At 39.0% G+C, this 14,323-nt stretch overlaps 1 protein-coding gene and 1 long non-coding RNA gene across 2 annotated transcripts in view; one reads left to right on the top strand and one right to left on the bottom strand.

The window, feature by feature from the left end:
* The window catches only part of LOC109930330 (RALY RNA binding protein like), a 428,249-nt gene that overhangs the window by 159,302 nt on the left and 254,624 nt on the right, over nucleotides 1-14,323 (bottom strand). The gene's annotated exons all lie outside the window — the stretch shown is intronic.
* The window catches only part of LOC125482956, a 49,446-nt gene continuing 47,977 nt past the window's right edge, over nucleotides 12,855-14,323 (top strand). The window contains exon 1 of the long non-coding RNA XR_007261949.1: nucleotides 12,855-12,934. This is a non-coding gene — a long non-coding RNA (uncharacterized LOC125482956). The remainder of the gene's footprint in view (nucleotides 12,935-14,323) is intronic.

Raw genomic sequence — 14,323 nt, 5'->3', positions numbered from 1 at the left:
AATTTTCAAATCTAATATTGACCTTGCTTTTCATGCATCTTCTTTGCAGCCGTAACTTTGTATTCCTCACTCTGATCTGTCACTATATGATCATTGTATGGTCTGTCAACACTGCAGGTAAAACAAAACTTCTCACTGTAGCTAGGTACATATAACAATAAAAAATCAAATCAAATCAAATAAATACATGAAGCTTCCATTTTCTGTCAGGCCGCCTGCTCTGCCCTAATTTTACAAGTTGTTAGGAGGGATTTGAGAAGGGATGAGGGGTGTGAAGCATCAGGTGGATTGCCTGTCTGTGGCCAAGTTGAGGCCCTTAAGCAGGCGATGAAATACTCCATTCTGCTGCTACTTAGTTTCAACAAGCCGTTGGACAGGTCTAAGCCCAATGTCCAGCCAGGCAGGTTTAATCATAACACCATAAGAAATGGGGGCTGGAGTAGGCCATTTGGCCACTTGAGTCTGCTCTGCCCTTCAATATGATCATGGCAGATCCACCATTCCTCATTTCCACTTTCCTGCCCTTTTCCCTTAACCCTTGATTACCTACTGAAAAAAAAAACCCATCTATCTCAGTCTTAAACTTAGACAAAGACTCTGTCCTCATGGCTCTTAGTGGAAAGGAGTTCCAAAGACTTGTAACCCTTTGAAAGAAGAAACTCCCCCACATCTCACTCTTAAACTGGCACCTCTTAATTCTGAGACTATGCCCTCTGGTCCGAAGACTCTCCCATGAGGGGAAACATCCTCTCAGCATTACCTAGTCAAGTCCCTTAAAAATCCTATGTGTTTCAAAGAGATCACCTCTCATTTTTCTAAATTTCAGTGAGTAGAGTCCCAACCTGTTGAGCCTTTGCTCAGAAGACAATCCCTTCATATTGGGTATTATCCTATGGACCTTCTCAGAATTGTGTTCAATGAAATAATATTTTTTCTTACTTAAGGGGACTAGAACTGCTCTCAGTACTCCAGATGTAGTCTCACCAGCACCTTATACAGTTGCAGTAAGACTTCTCCACACTTATATTCCAATCCTCATGAAATAAGGGACAACGTTCCATTAGCCTTCATGATTACGTGCTGCACCTGTGTGCTAGCTTTCCATGTTTCATGTAGAAGTACCCCTAAGTCCCCTTGTGTTGTAACTTTCTGCACTTTCTCTCCATTTAATTTTTTTTTCACTTCCAATATGAACAACTTTGTATTTTCTCATGTTATACTCCGTTTATCAAATGTTTGCCCACTTATTTAACCTGTCAATATCTCTCTGTAAACTGCTGTATCTCTTTAGCGATCTGCTTTTTCAGTTACTTTGTATTCTGGGCAAAGTTGGCTCCAGTAAATTCACTTCCTTCCTCCTATATTGTAAATGGTTGCAGTCCCAGCACTGATCCCTGTGGATCCTCACTGGTCACAGATCGCCAACCTCAAAATGAATCTCCATTAGCTGTTCCTGCCTATTAACCAATTCTCTCTCCATGCCAATATACTACCTTTAACATCATGAGCTCTTATCTTACGGCCTAACCTTTTAAGAAGTATCTTGTCAAACACCTTCTGGAAGTCCAAACACAACATATTGACTGGTCCCCCTCTATCCACTGTGTTTGAAGGTTCCTCAAAAAACTCTACTAAATTACTCAGATACAATTTCCCTTTCATGAAGTCATGTTGATTCTGCTTGATTCTGTGGGATCTGACCAGTGAAAAGACAGAGGAGGGAGATGCCACTTGCATGGATCGCTGCTGCCAACCCAACAAGCTCTTCACATTCTCCTTGCCAGGGCCTGCCAGCCCGGCCTCAACAATATCCTACAGTTACCCCACGGTCCGTATCATGGCTGAACATCTCAATATTCTCAGTGCAGACCCGGCAATGATGACTACTCCCGCTGGTGCGACCTGCACTGCAGAGACACCGGCTTCTGATTGGTTCGCCTGTCAAGGAAGTGGGACTTCCTCTTAGAGAGTGGAGGTAGTCTTGCCTAACAATAATTGAAGGCTCATCAGCCCATGTAGCAAAGCAGTGTGGGCCAGCATGAGAAGCTGGCATGTCCTGACATTCACAGGGTTATAGTGGAACTGCCCTCGGAATATGATTCAGCCCTGTAAGTCACTTACACGTGAATCTTATTGCAGGAGAAAAAAAATCTCATGTTATTTTCTAGCTATGGCTTTAGCAAGGGCTTCACGATTGCTGAATGACTTTTATCCTCAAATTATAATGTAGATACAAACGGGAAATTTGCAAATTTATACAAGAAGCACTTCTTATAATAGTTATTAACTCTGTTTCATCAATATAACAAACATTTCAGCTTAGCCATCAATATTTATAAACTTTCGTGTTGCTTTATAATCAAACTAATAATCAACTAGATAATTTATTTCACACTTAGCTCACACTGTAAATACAAATCACTGCATGTGATGACCTTTCCAAACTAATAGATTGAGGTTCAAGCTGGTCTCAGCAGCTGCACAGAATGGGCAAAAGCAAACAAACAGGCAATTTTACACTCTGCTCTATTTTATGCTATTGGCGCGGTCCAATTTCATTACTATTTAGTCACTAAATTGCAAATCCAATTGTTTCTATAATCACTCAAGAGCCTTTTTATAAAAATGTGGTTTGTCTCAATCTTATGTGCATAGTTGAAATGCTATAAACATTTAAGTGGCCCTCAGTGTAATTTGCTTGCTTGACAGCTATCTTTTCTATACTGTCTGTGTGTTTGGCTGTCATACTTTTTGCCAAAACTATTAAATAGAAAATCTATTAACAGCTTTTCAAACAATCAAAAATACTGTCTAGTCTTTCTTTTCTTAAGGATAAAGCTTGTGTTCTATATTTTGGACGGTAGCAACTTGTTTGGCTTTTAACAACCCTCTGAAATGGTACATGGAATATTTCAACTTGAATGGAACAGCAGTCTCACACGTTACAACAGACATGGTGTTTAACACGGTGATAAAGACTTACCAGAAGCAAAATAAAAACATCAGCATACTTAACTGCAACAGATTAGATACAGATTAATTTACAGATTAAATTAACAGTATATATCTTCTTCTGTTAAATGGCATGCAAGGACCATGCTAAGTCCTAGAATGACTTTCATGAACAGCACTAGGCAAATGCATTCTTCTTTCATGTGGTTTATTTACCAAAAAAATGAACGCAGTGCTTCAGATTTTGGGGAAAATAAATAATTGAAAGGAAATGTATCATTTGATTGTATAATTGTATAATATAATTTAGGTAAAAGGATAATTAAAAATATTGTTTGTAGCAATATAATACTGCACTGCAATAAATGAGGGGATAGAATGAATTAAACAGCAAGAGCAACGTTTGAGTTTTGCTGAAACAATACATATCTTTTCAAACTTTTTCATCTTGCAGTCATCATTTCAGTTTGCAAGGAATACCAACAAAAAGAAAAACGACATTTATACTGTGCAAAAGTAAAGTGTTCATTGGTTGGCAAGTAGCCGTTCTTGATTGAGGATTCTGAAGAAGAGTTCTATTAGACTCAAATGTTAACTTTGTTTCTCTTTCCACAGACTGCAGAGTTTATCCAGCAATTTCTGTTTTCATTTCAGATCTATAGCATTGCCGTTATATGCTTTTACTCTGATGGTAAAATTTGAAGGATTCTGCAGTTAATGATGATTGACTGTTAAATGCCAGGCTGTGTTTTGATTTCAAATCAGAAATGTTAGTTCTAACTGTTCAGGGTAGTGCCCTGAGAAATGAGCTAGCAAATATCTATAACACATACTGTTGAATTGCAACAGACACTGTGACTGCACATGTTCTTTCTATCTGCAAAGAGCCAACCAATTTAGGATTGTCAATCAAGCTTATGGTGTGGCACAATTGCGTGTACTGAAAGCTAAATATACCAAAATACAGGACCGCGTTCTTTGCAGTCAAAAAATATATTGGTACTGTGCCTGTTTCCTAATAAGATAGGTGACAGCCACTCACAGGTTCATTTCTCAGGTGCTGCCCTGATAGAGTCAAACTGCAGAATCTGAAATCTAAACAAAACCTGGCAGTTAACAGTCAATCATCATTACCTGCTGCATTCTCAATGGCAATACATCTCCCAGTGACGACTTGCCATTCAATCAGCATAGTCATCTTGAAGTATAAATGTTGGTTTACCTCTTTATTGGTATTCTTGCAAATTGTCCTGATCGGCATAAGAAAGATAAAAAAAAACTTGAAACAAAATGTGCCTTTATTCAGCAATATTATACAGTAACTATTCCACATCCTTATAATGATTGAAATGAAATGGTTTCATTTACTTTGCTATTTCAGACATATTAATTGTTCTCTCATTTGATCTAGTTGCAGAATCTGTTTACTGTGATGTGAGTTGGATCAAAAAATCTTCACTTAAAGGATCATGAGAGGAATATAAGTCACAGGAGAGCTGGATTTAAGACCTGTCATGACCTTAGAAAGTTTCAATGTATTATGTATGGAACAGGAGTCATTCAGTTACTAGTCCTCATCATCCAGTGATGAGAATAAGTGGAAACTCAATCTGTTCCACCAGATGCTTTCATCCAAGCTGCATAACATTGAGACGCATCATTACACCATTGTCCATCTGGAGGTTACCAGAGTTCATATTTTCATGGACACATTAATGGTCTGAAACTGTTGACAGCTCTACCCTTGTGTACAAACTGAAGCAGTATCACCTAATGTCTCTTTTAATCTTCTACGATAGACACTCAGGCTTAGATGCTGCCATATAGTCAAGCTCTGTTGCAAAGTTGCTAAATTCATGCAGTTTTATTGATGGTAAATCAGAGTGTGAAGCCTGCAATGTGACTCTTGATTACAATCCTTTTTTGTTTTCCCGCATCAGATGCAACAATCCTGTTCTATTTGCTCAACCCTGTGCCTACTACATGGCTGTATATCTGAGGAACATTGTCTGTGGAGATATGGATATATATTTTAATTAATTAGTTTCTGCTCTGCTTGAGTTGGAACGGTATCTTATAATTCAAATTAAATTAGAATTTTATACAAACACCTACAATATATGGAATCCAATTAAAAACATATTTCAATTACTGCAAACACTAAGATATTGGATAATATATATTTCAATCATTTCTTTTCATTAATTTGTAGCCACATTCCTCTCCCCTAACAAATCCATTCATTTGTGTCTGATATTAGAATAAAATTCACCTCAAGTCATTTATTTCTACATATTGAAGCTTACAACTACTTAGTTTTTGGCCTGTAATCCATCATGACTTTGACAGCTACTGATTTTCTAAAATTACACTGTTTCCATCAGCTTTCATACTCTTGTTCCCAATACAACTATTATCCTTTCTCACCCTAACTTTGACCTGGGTGTATCCTTATATCTGCACCCACATAAGTCCAAAGGAAGTAGACTTGAAGGTAAATGTCGAATAAATAGTTTAATCATTCGCCAATAGATCTGACCAGATCACCTAAAATATTAGCAGGCTATTCTATCCATCATTAAAACCATTCACTGTTCAAAAACCATTCAGAAAAACATCCAACTTCTCTTTGCTGCTAAACATCTTCTTCAATCAGTCTCCACTGCATCCCCCATACTTAACTCCATGAATAAATGTGATAAGTGCATCGAATCTGTGGGTACAAAGATCAGGACCATCCTATCAGCTGCCACTGGCAATTTTTCCTTTACCCTAGATAACTGGATCTAACATCCTCCAAGGTTCTCCCTTACTCTAAGTTGAATTTGTATATTTCGCTCATTTCTCTCCTCTCCACTCATACACTATCTATAGTCATACTGCCCACAAACTCTGCCTTTTGTTGTCTAGATTTACTGCCCATCTAACTTCCTTCACTGGATGCAATATTTGCTTACATCAATAATAGTTCCCTCTCCTCAGGTTCTACCCAATAACTTCAAATCTGCCATCATCATGTCTCTCCTAAAAAAATCCAAACCCTCTCTCCACTGTCCAAACTAACACCTCATCTACAATCACTGTTTCTTCATCAAAATCTTTACAGTTATTAACAACAAAAACAGAAGTTACTGGAAAAGCTCAGCCAGTCTGGCAGCATCTGAGAAGAGAAATGAAAGTTCACATTTTAGGTCTGGCGACCCTTCCTCAGAACTGCCAGGCCTGCTGAGCTTTTCCAGCATCTTCTGTTTTTGTTTCTGATTTACAGCACCCGCAGTTCTTTCGGTCTTTGCAATTATTGTTGCTTTCTAAATCTGTGTCCATTTTCTCTGAACTCCTCGATTGAATCTCTAACATTGTGCTGAGATAAATCTTACCAAAGTCAAAAATGACAAAATGATCCTTTGAGACTGTGACATTAGTAAACTATTACCTTTAATTAGTCTGCAGCCTTTTCACAATGAACCATGAAATCCCAATGCTTCTTCATCACCATCCAGGGTGGGACTGCAAGCCAGGGGCAGGGACAAAAATCATGGGTCCCAGGGCAGCTTCTGGCCTGGGATCATTCCTGCTTCCAGGTCCCCCACCTGAGCACAGCAGCCCCTGAGAGTTGTGGATCTTGGTTAGGGGACCTGATGTATACCTCCAGCTTCTATCTTGGGCCCAGCTGAATAGATCTGGCTCTATTTCCATCTACTGTGCTATAATCAGAGAATTACCAACAATGGCTTTTCGTGATACCCCCACACTGTTAACTCTGTTGCTTTTCGAGGACATATCCTTATTTCCTCTTTTCTTTGCTGATCAGGATGTTGTCACTCAATAAACATTATCTGAAAACACAATGAGCAGTCTTCATACTTATGCTGACGATATCCAGCTCCACTTCTCCCCTCCCTCTTTTGAACTTTCATCTCTATCTCTAAATTATTAGACTGCTTGTTTGATTTGGGATAAGTAGAAATTTCCTCAAACTGGAGATGCTGTTTTTCGTTCTCACTCCAAATTCTGCTCCCTTGTCACAAATCCGTCCCTCTTCCTGCCAAGCAACAGACTGTAAACTTGGTGTCATGTTTTGACCTGAAATGAGCTTCATACTTCACATTACTGCCATCATCCATCTTGCCCAGATCATCTGTTGCAGAAACTCTTGTTAATGTTTTTATGACCTCACTATTTGATTATTCCAGTGCTGTCCTGATCAGTCTCATATTCTACCCTCTGCACACTTGAGGTCATCCAAAACTGTACCCTAACTCACCAAATCCTGCTCACCCTCTAATCTATATTAGCATCTGGTCAAGCAATTCTTCAGTTTAAAATTCTCATTCCTTGCTTTCAAATTACTTCATAGCTTTACCCTTCCATATCTCTGTGATCTCCTTCAGCATTAGAACTTCTGCTGCATCTCTGCATTGTCCAATTGTGCCCTTTTGTCATTCTGGGATTTGAGCAATGAAGACATAGACAGTTCTAATAGCTCAATCAGCATTTCCTTTCAGATGGTGATGATGTGCCGCATTCCTAAAACGCTGCAGTACGAATGTATTCTTGTAAAACCACTCAAAGTGCCATTACGGGCAGTTCCAGGATTTCAACCCAGTGGCAAAGGAACGGCAATACAGTTCCAGGTCAGGGTGGTGTGCAATTTCAAGGCCAACTTGCAGAATGCAGTGTTTCTGGACCTTTGTTGTCTTCATCTTTGTAGTTGGTAGAAGTTGAGGATTTATCCTGTTGAAGGATCCTTGGCATGTCACTGCAGTACATGGTATACACACGTTCCACTGTGCACCACTGGTGGAGGGAATGACACAGCAGATAGGGTGTCAGTCCAGTGGATGTTTTAGCCTGAATGGCATCAAGCTTCTCGAGTGATATTAGAGCCATACACTTCTAGCCACATGAATACTACTCCATCATACGCCTGATTTGTACCTTGTAGACAGTGCATAGGTTTTAGAAAGTCATGAGGTGACAATGAATATTCATTGCAGAATTCCCAGCCTCTAATCTCTTATCCACAGTATTTATGTTGCTGGACCAGTTAATTTTCTGATCGTTGGTAACCTCCAGGTTGATGGTGAGACATGTCGCAATGGTTATCTCATTGAATATCAAGGATAAATTATTAAATAGTTGTAGATGAATATGCCTACCTGGTATGAATGGACTCTTCAGTATGTGGGGTATTGTGAATGGTTCAGGTCATTGTGCAATCATCAGCAAACATCTTCACTTGACCATTCCCAACTTGAATTACTCCGCCTTCAGTGGCTGTTCCTTCAGCTGCTCAGGCTTTAAGCACTGAAACTACCCCTCTGTCATTCTTTAACAGGTCCCACAATCTACCACTTTGGCCAAGTCTAATGCGGCTCAGTATCTAATGTTGCTTCATAATATTACTGTGAAATAGCATGAGATGTTTAATAACATTAAACAGTCATGTAAATCCTAATGACAGGACAGAATCACTGAGGAAAAACTGATAGCTAAGTTCCGTACCCATGGAGATGTGATTTGGGGTTCATGTCATGCTACATGTGACCCCATTATACTGTTCTGTATCTGTAAAATCTTCCTTACTGTCCTGTTTTGTTACCATCACCTTGATAACTTATTATGATCTACCTTAATTTGTACAGTTTTGAATTATATATTACATTGGTTAGACCCTCAGAATGTGACTCTTATACCCATCATGTTATTCCAGTCATCTGATTTGTCTCCAGCACCATCTTGTCTTTACTGTTTTGTAATTATCTCTCTGCCTCAATTAATTGGATTATAGGCCATTCCTTCGCCTGCTATTCAGCTGTTGACCCTCTATTCACACCATCTGATACTCATGATCACCTGCAGAGACCTATTATTCAGCCTGTTTGACACTTCTCTCACACCACTTGTATGATCTTTTGATCTCTCTGCCTATAAATTCTGTGCCTGAGTGACTCTCACTTCACCTAACAAAAGGGCAATGCTCAGAAAGCTTGTTAATTCAAACAAACCTGTTGGACTATAACCTGGAGTTGTGTGACTTCTGACCTTACTCAGAGAAGTGCTATTGATCATCCCTCTGTTTGCCAAGGAGATGAGAGGTATAGCTAACAAGTAGAAATTGAGTTTTTGGGAAAGGATGATCAGAGGAGATAATGTAAAATCAACCTATATAGAATCTTGAAATAATTCATGATCAGTATGGAAATAACCTGTTTTGTTGTTCAGAACATTGAGTACAGGAGTTGGGATGTTATATTGCAGCTGCACAGGACACTGGTAAGGCCACTTTTAGAATACTGCATATAATTTTGGTTGCCCTTCTACAGGAAAGATATTAAACTTGAAAGGGTACAGAAGATTTACAAGGATGTTGCCTGGACTGGAGGGTTTGAATTGCAGGGAGAAGCTGAATAAGCTGGGGCTGTTTCCCCTGGAGCATTGGAGGCTGAGGGGTGCCCTTACAGAGGCTTATAAAATCATAAGGGGCATGGATAAGGTGAATAGCCAAGGTCTTTCCCCTCGCATGGGGAGTCTAAAATGAGAGGACTGGTTTAAAGTGGGAGGGGAAAAATTTAAAAAGGACCTGAGGTGTAAATTTTTTTCTCAAAGGGTGTTGCATTTATGGAATGAGCTGCCAAAGAAGATGGTGAAGGAGGATACAATTTACAACAATATTTTTCTAGGATCCCTTCAGTGTGGAAACAGGCCATTCAGCCCATCAAGTCCACACCACCCCTGCAAAGAGCATCCCACCTAGACCCATCCCTCAGCCTCTCTCTGTGTAACCTTACATTTCCCACGGCTAAGTCACCTAACTTATGCACCCTGGTCGCAATGGGCAATTTAGCATAGCCAATTCACCTAACCTGCATATTTTTGGACTGTGGGAGGAAAGCGGAGCACCCGGAGGAGATCCACACAGACACGGGGAGAATGTGTAAACTCAACACAGACAATCGCCCGAGGGTGGAATCGAACCCAGGTCCCTGGCGCTGTGACGCTGCAGTGTTAACCACTGTGCCACCCTTTGAAAGGCATCTGGATGGGTATATGAGGAGGAATATGTTTTAGAGGGATATGGGCCAAATGCTAACAAATGGGACTAGGTCAGTTTGGGATGTCTGGTAGGTGCAAATAAGTTGGATCTGTGCTGTATGACTCTGATTCCTTTTTTTTTGCTGGAGCAGCAGAAATTCTATCTTCTTTGCTTTTGCACTGGCACTAGTTATTTATAAAATCTATTTAACAATCTTAGCATTAACCTTTACTTTGAGTTCTCTCATTAAATTTTGGAAAAGTTACATGGGCCTAAATCTTCCAGTCTCTAGATGATTGGAGATCAAACCTACCATCCAAGAGCATGTTAGGACCCTATGGGGATCCTAATGTGCTAAGCCCCATGGAATTGCCCAGAGTGTTTGAACATTTGATGACAATATTCTTTCTCTTGCTCTAGCTCTAAGCTAGAGTCAGAGTCTTGGCAAAGTTCTAAAATAGTTACCTGAACAGTTACTTAGGGAATGTTATACAGAGCAAATTTAAAAACCTATTCAAACTCCTTGACAATTGCATAACTGGCTTAACATCCATTACTCACAGTTATCCTCTGATTCCCTTTGCTATTGCCTGACTGCTCTAACTCAACCATACATTACAACCCTGGCTACTGGACCAATTGACTACCCCAAACCTAGACCTGAGAGCTTTCTGATTCACCTACTCAGCCATTCTTCTATCTACTCATCTTTGTCTCCACCTCCCGGCTTGGCACCTTATCCCCTCCTGCTACTCTACCAACCACACCCACTTACCCCACCTACTCATTCACGTTGGACTTTAATTCACGACAGCTAAAAAGAGGGCATGTCCTGTGTCTCCCCCTTACTGCACAGCAATGGAGTTTCCTGATGGATACTGATATGGACCAGAACAAATCCCCTCTAAACATATCGAGGATATAGCCTTGACCCTAACATTTATTTAGTAGCAAGTATAAGGTGCTGTATTCCAGATGTGATTTGATTGGTCAAACTGCTAGATTTTAAGCTAAACACACTTTATTATTACACCACAGTTAGGATACAAACAAATAAAGAATTGACATAACTTTAACTCTATTAACATACCTAACAAAATAATATATTACTTAACTGCTACTCATCAACTGTTCCAAATACAACAGTATCCCACAAACATGCCCTTGGCAAAGGCAAAATCAGCAAAACAGGTTTCCCTCACTTGCTATCTCCTCCAGACCAGGAGATAGGAAAAACTGAAAGCATGAATCTAGCAGTAGAGAAAGAGCTGTACCTAACACCATAAACTCCAAAACTCCAGCTTCAACAGCTGAAAGCAAAACAAAATTCAGAGTCTGTGTGGGTCTGACTCCACCCACTCATGCTTCTTTTGTCTAATTTTGTAAAAAACGAAGTTTTCTACTCTGCTTTCCATGGGGCATACTCTTTGACACCAGGGTTATAACACCTCTCTTCAAGAGAACCAGATCAGAACAAATCCCTCTTAAAGACACATCTCATCATTACACTGTGCTCTGCTTTTCTGATAAACTCAGGCTCGGGAGACCAGGCAAGAAATATGGGGTGGCATGGAGGCAGGAACAAGTTTGAGCAGAGCTGCAATCTGATGATAAGTGATCCTTGTTGGATGATCCAGGTTATGCTTACAAGTGAAAAGTTAATGTAAAGAAGTGTATGGAATTGATAAATGTACTATATTTCACTGAGGAGTAGATTTATTTTAATTGATTCAGCACTACTTTACAGAGGGGTATTTGGGAATTTAGGAAATAGAATGAGATAATTGTTGACAGATTAAAAAGAATAAACAGATACATGTTCTGAGGAAGGGTCACCGGACCTGAAACGTTAACTCTGTTTTTTCCTTCACAGATGCTGCCAGATCTGCTGAGCTTTTCCAGCAACTTTGTTTTTGAAACAGATACATGGTCTCTCACCTCTGATACTTGCATATATTTAAAGCTGTCACACATAATTCATTAATAATGTTTTTATTCAGGTTCACTTATTTTGTTGCGTGGGAGAAAGTGTGGATGAGATAACTAGTGCAATTACATTGTAAATTAGTATTGGACTTTTAAGGATGTGGGAGACATGACTGTTGGAGAATAGCCAAATTCCTATGAGATAAAATAATGGACGAATGAATGTCGAACCTGAAGAACTAATCAAGAGAAGGTTGTAAAAGAAGTGATTATTTAGAAAAAATGTTTTTGAGGATACACAATGAACAACAAAAGCTCATTCAGAAAGTGACAGGGTAAAACTATAAGTCATAAAAAAGCATACACATAGAAAACAGGGAGACACATTAACCATTTTAGGACACAAAATGGTTGAATTTACCAGCAACTCCTCTTGAAGTTTGAGAAAGATACTCTGAAGAAATTATACTGGATTGTACATATAGGCTTCTTCAAGATTTTTTGTATGTCCAAAAGGATTTTTAACAAAGAATTTTAATATTATGTATAAAGTTACAGTTGATATTCTATGATACAATCTTCATGACCATAATGTAATCTGGAATTAGTTCTTGCAATAAATATTCATAAGCAATTATAAGAATTGCAGCCTTATGAGCCCACATCTAGATCGCAATTACCTAAAATTCTTAAATTAGGATGCTAAGTGCTGATATCAGGAAATTTTTGGAAAACATTGCTTCTGACACTACATGCCTTAAAATTATTCCAGGATAGAATTAATCTGCTAGTGCAAAATCTCTTGGGGGGAGGGAGGCCATTTCATTATAGGACCCAATCTATAGCTATTAAAGCTGACTGAGTCTCCTTTAACAATCTGAAATTTCTCACAGGTGAGGTTTAAAGCTGATTAGCAGCAGCAAGGTTTATGTTGCTGGGGGTTGAAAATGGTAGAAGTATCGACACTGGAAGTTATCAAGTTATGGTACAAGACAGGAAGGATCCCTCACAAAGTTTCAGGTCTAGTAGCTTTAGTAATGCATGAACAAATGACATGAACAAGCTGACAAACAAATCTTTATCAAATTACACAAAATACTCCTGTTATGTTTATTAATGAAATGTGAAGTTGTTTGAGGAAAACATAAGTTAATTTTCATTGCATTTTTTGTGCATTGTTATAAGACAATACTAAATTGCAGATATTACAGAAAACATCTTTTTAAACTAGGAGGATGTGATCTCTTTACACTTAAGATTTTGATTTCAGGAGCATTTGAGATTTTTGATGACATTTCTGTAGAAGTACCATTTGTGAGCATTGCATTCTTCGAAGCTGGATTACTGATCTTTTCATCAATTAACCCTGTTAACTGGCTAAATTGAGAAAAAGCATGATTGTAAATGCATTGTTATCCCTCCTTTTTGCTTTATCTAACACATTGAGATTGGACATACCTGAAACTTTGCTTTGGGTACATTATTAATGCAATACAATGATTCATTGGTGTTTAGATATTTACACAGTACATGCAGCATAAATGGTAACACTTCTATAATAATGAAAATTTTGCTGCACAGGACGTTGTTTCTTGGCCAGCTGTGCCTGTGCCAGATCTCTGAAAGAGCTATCAAAGTAGTCCCATTTCCCAATATTTTTCCCCATTGGTTTGCATTTTTTTCAGGTATTTACCAATTCCCTTTTGGAAATTATAATTGAATCTGCTTCATCATCCTTCTAGGCTCTTCATGTCATCTCGTCTATTCCTGTTCCTATGTTGTTATGTAGTATTTGGAGCCTTACTATATTAAACAAGCATCTGTCTAGGAGTGTTTGATGAGGACAGAGTAGAAGTGGGTTTATTCTGTATCTAAAGCCACGCTGTACCTGTCCTGGAAATGTCTGGTGGGCCAGTATTTCATAGGAAAAAAGGGATCATAGCAAACTGCTGCAGACTATTTACTTTCCTCAATTCACCTCTCATTCTTTGACAGAGCCTGTGCCTTCTGGTCAATGACCCGTCTGTCAGTGGAACTGCTATTTCTAGAAAGCCATTTGGTGAAGGGTGCTAATTATCATTTAATCTAATATTTATTTACAACAGTGAAAAATTACAAGTGTACACCTCCTGCCCCAAGTTCACCACAGTTTCAGTGGATGTCTTTTTATAAGTGCACAAATGAAACCATTATTTTGTGCTGAGTGAATGGGAAGAGGTCAAAACATAATTTCAGGCAAAACAGCAGCATCATTGAGATTGAGATCCTGCTGGATTCTTCAGGGAACTTTGCTGAGGCCCTTCAACTGAACCACGGCATGAGCACTTATGACCAATCAGAGAGGGAGGGTGAATGAGATTATGCAGTGATTTATCAATGGAGGGATTTCTAATCAATGGGAACTCTGGC

This window comes from Rhincodon typus, chromosome 4, assembly GCF_021869965.1.
Source record: "Rhincodon typus isolate 14 chromosome 4, sRhiTyp1.1, whole genome shotgun sequence".
NCBI lineage: Eukaryota > Metazoa > Chordata > Chondrichthyes > Orectolobiformes > Rhincodontidae > Rhincodon > Rhincodon typus.
The sequence above is the reverse complement of the archived record's forward strand: the minus strand, read 5'-3'. Positions and strand labels throughout refer to the sequence as shown.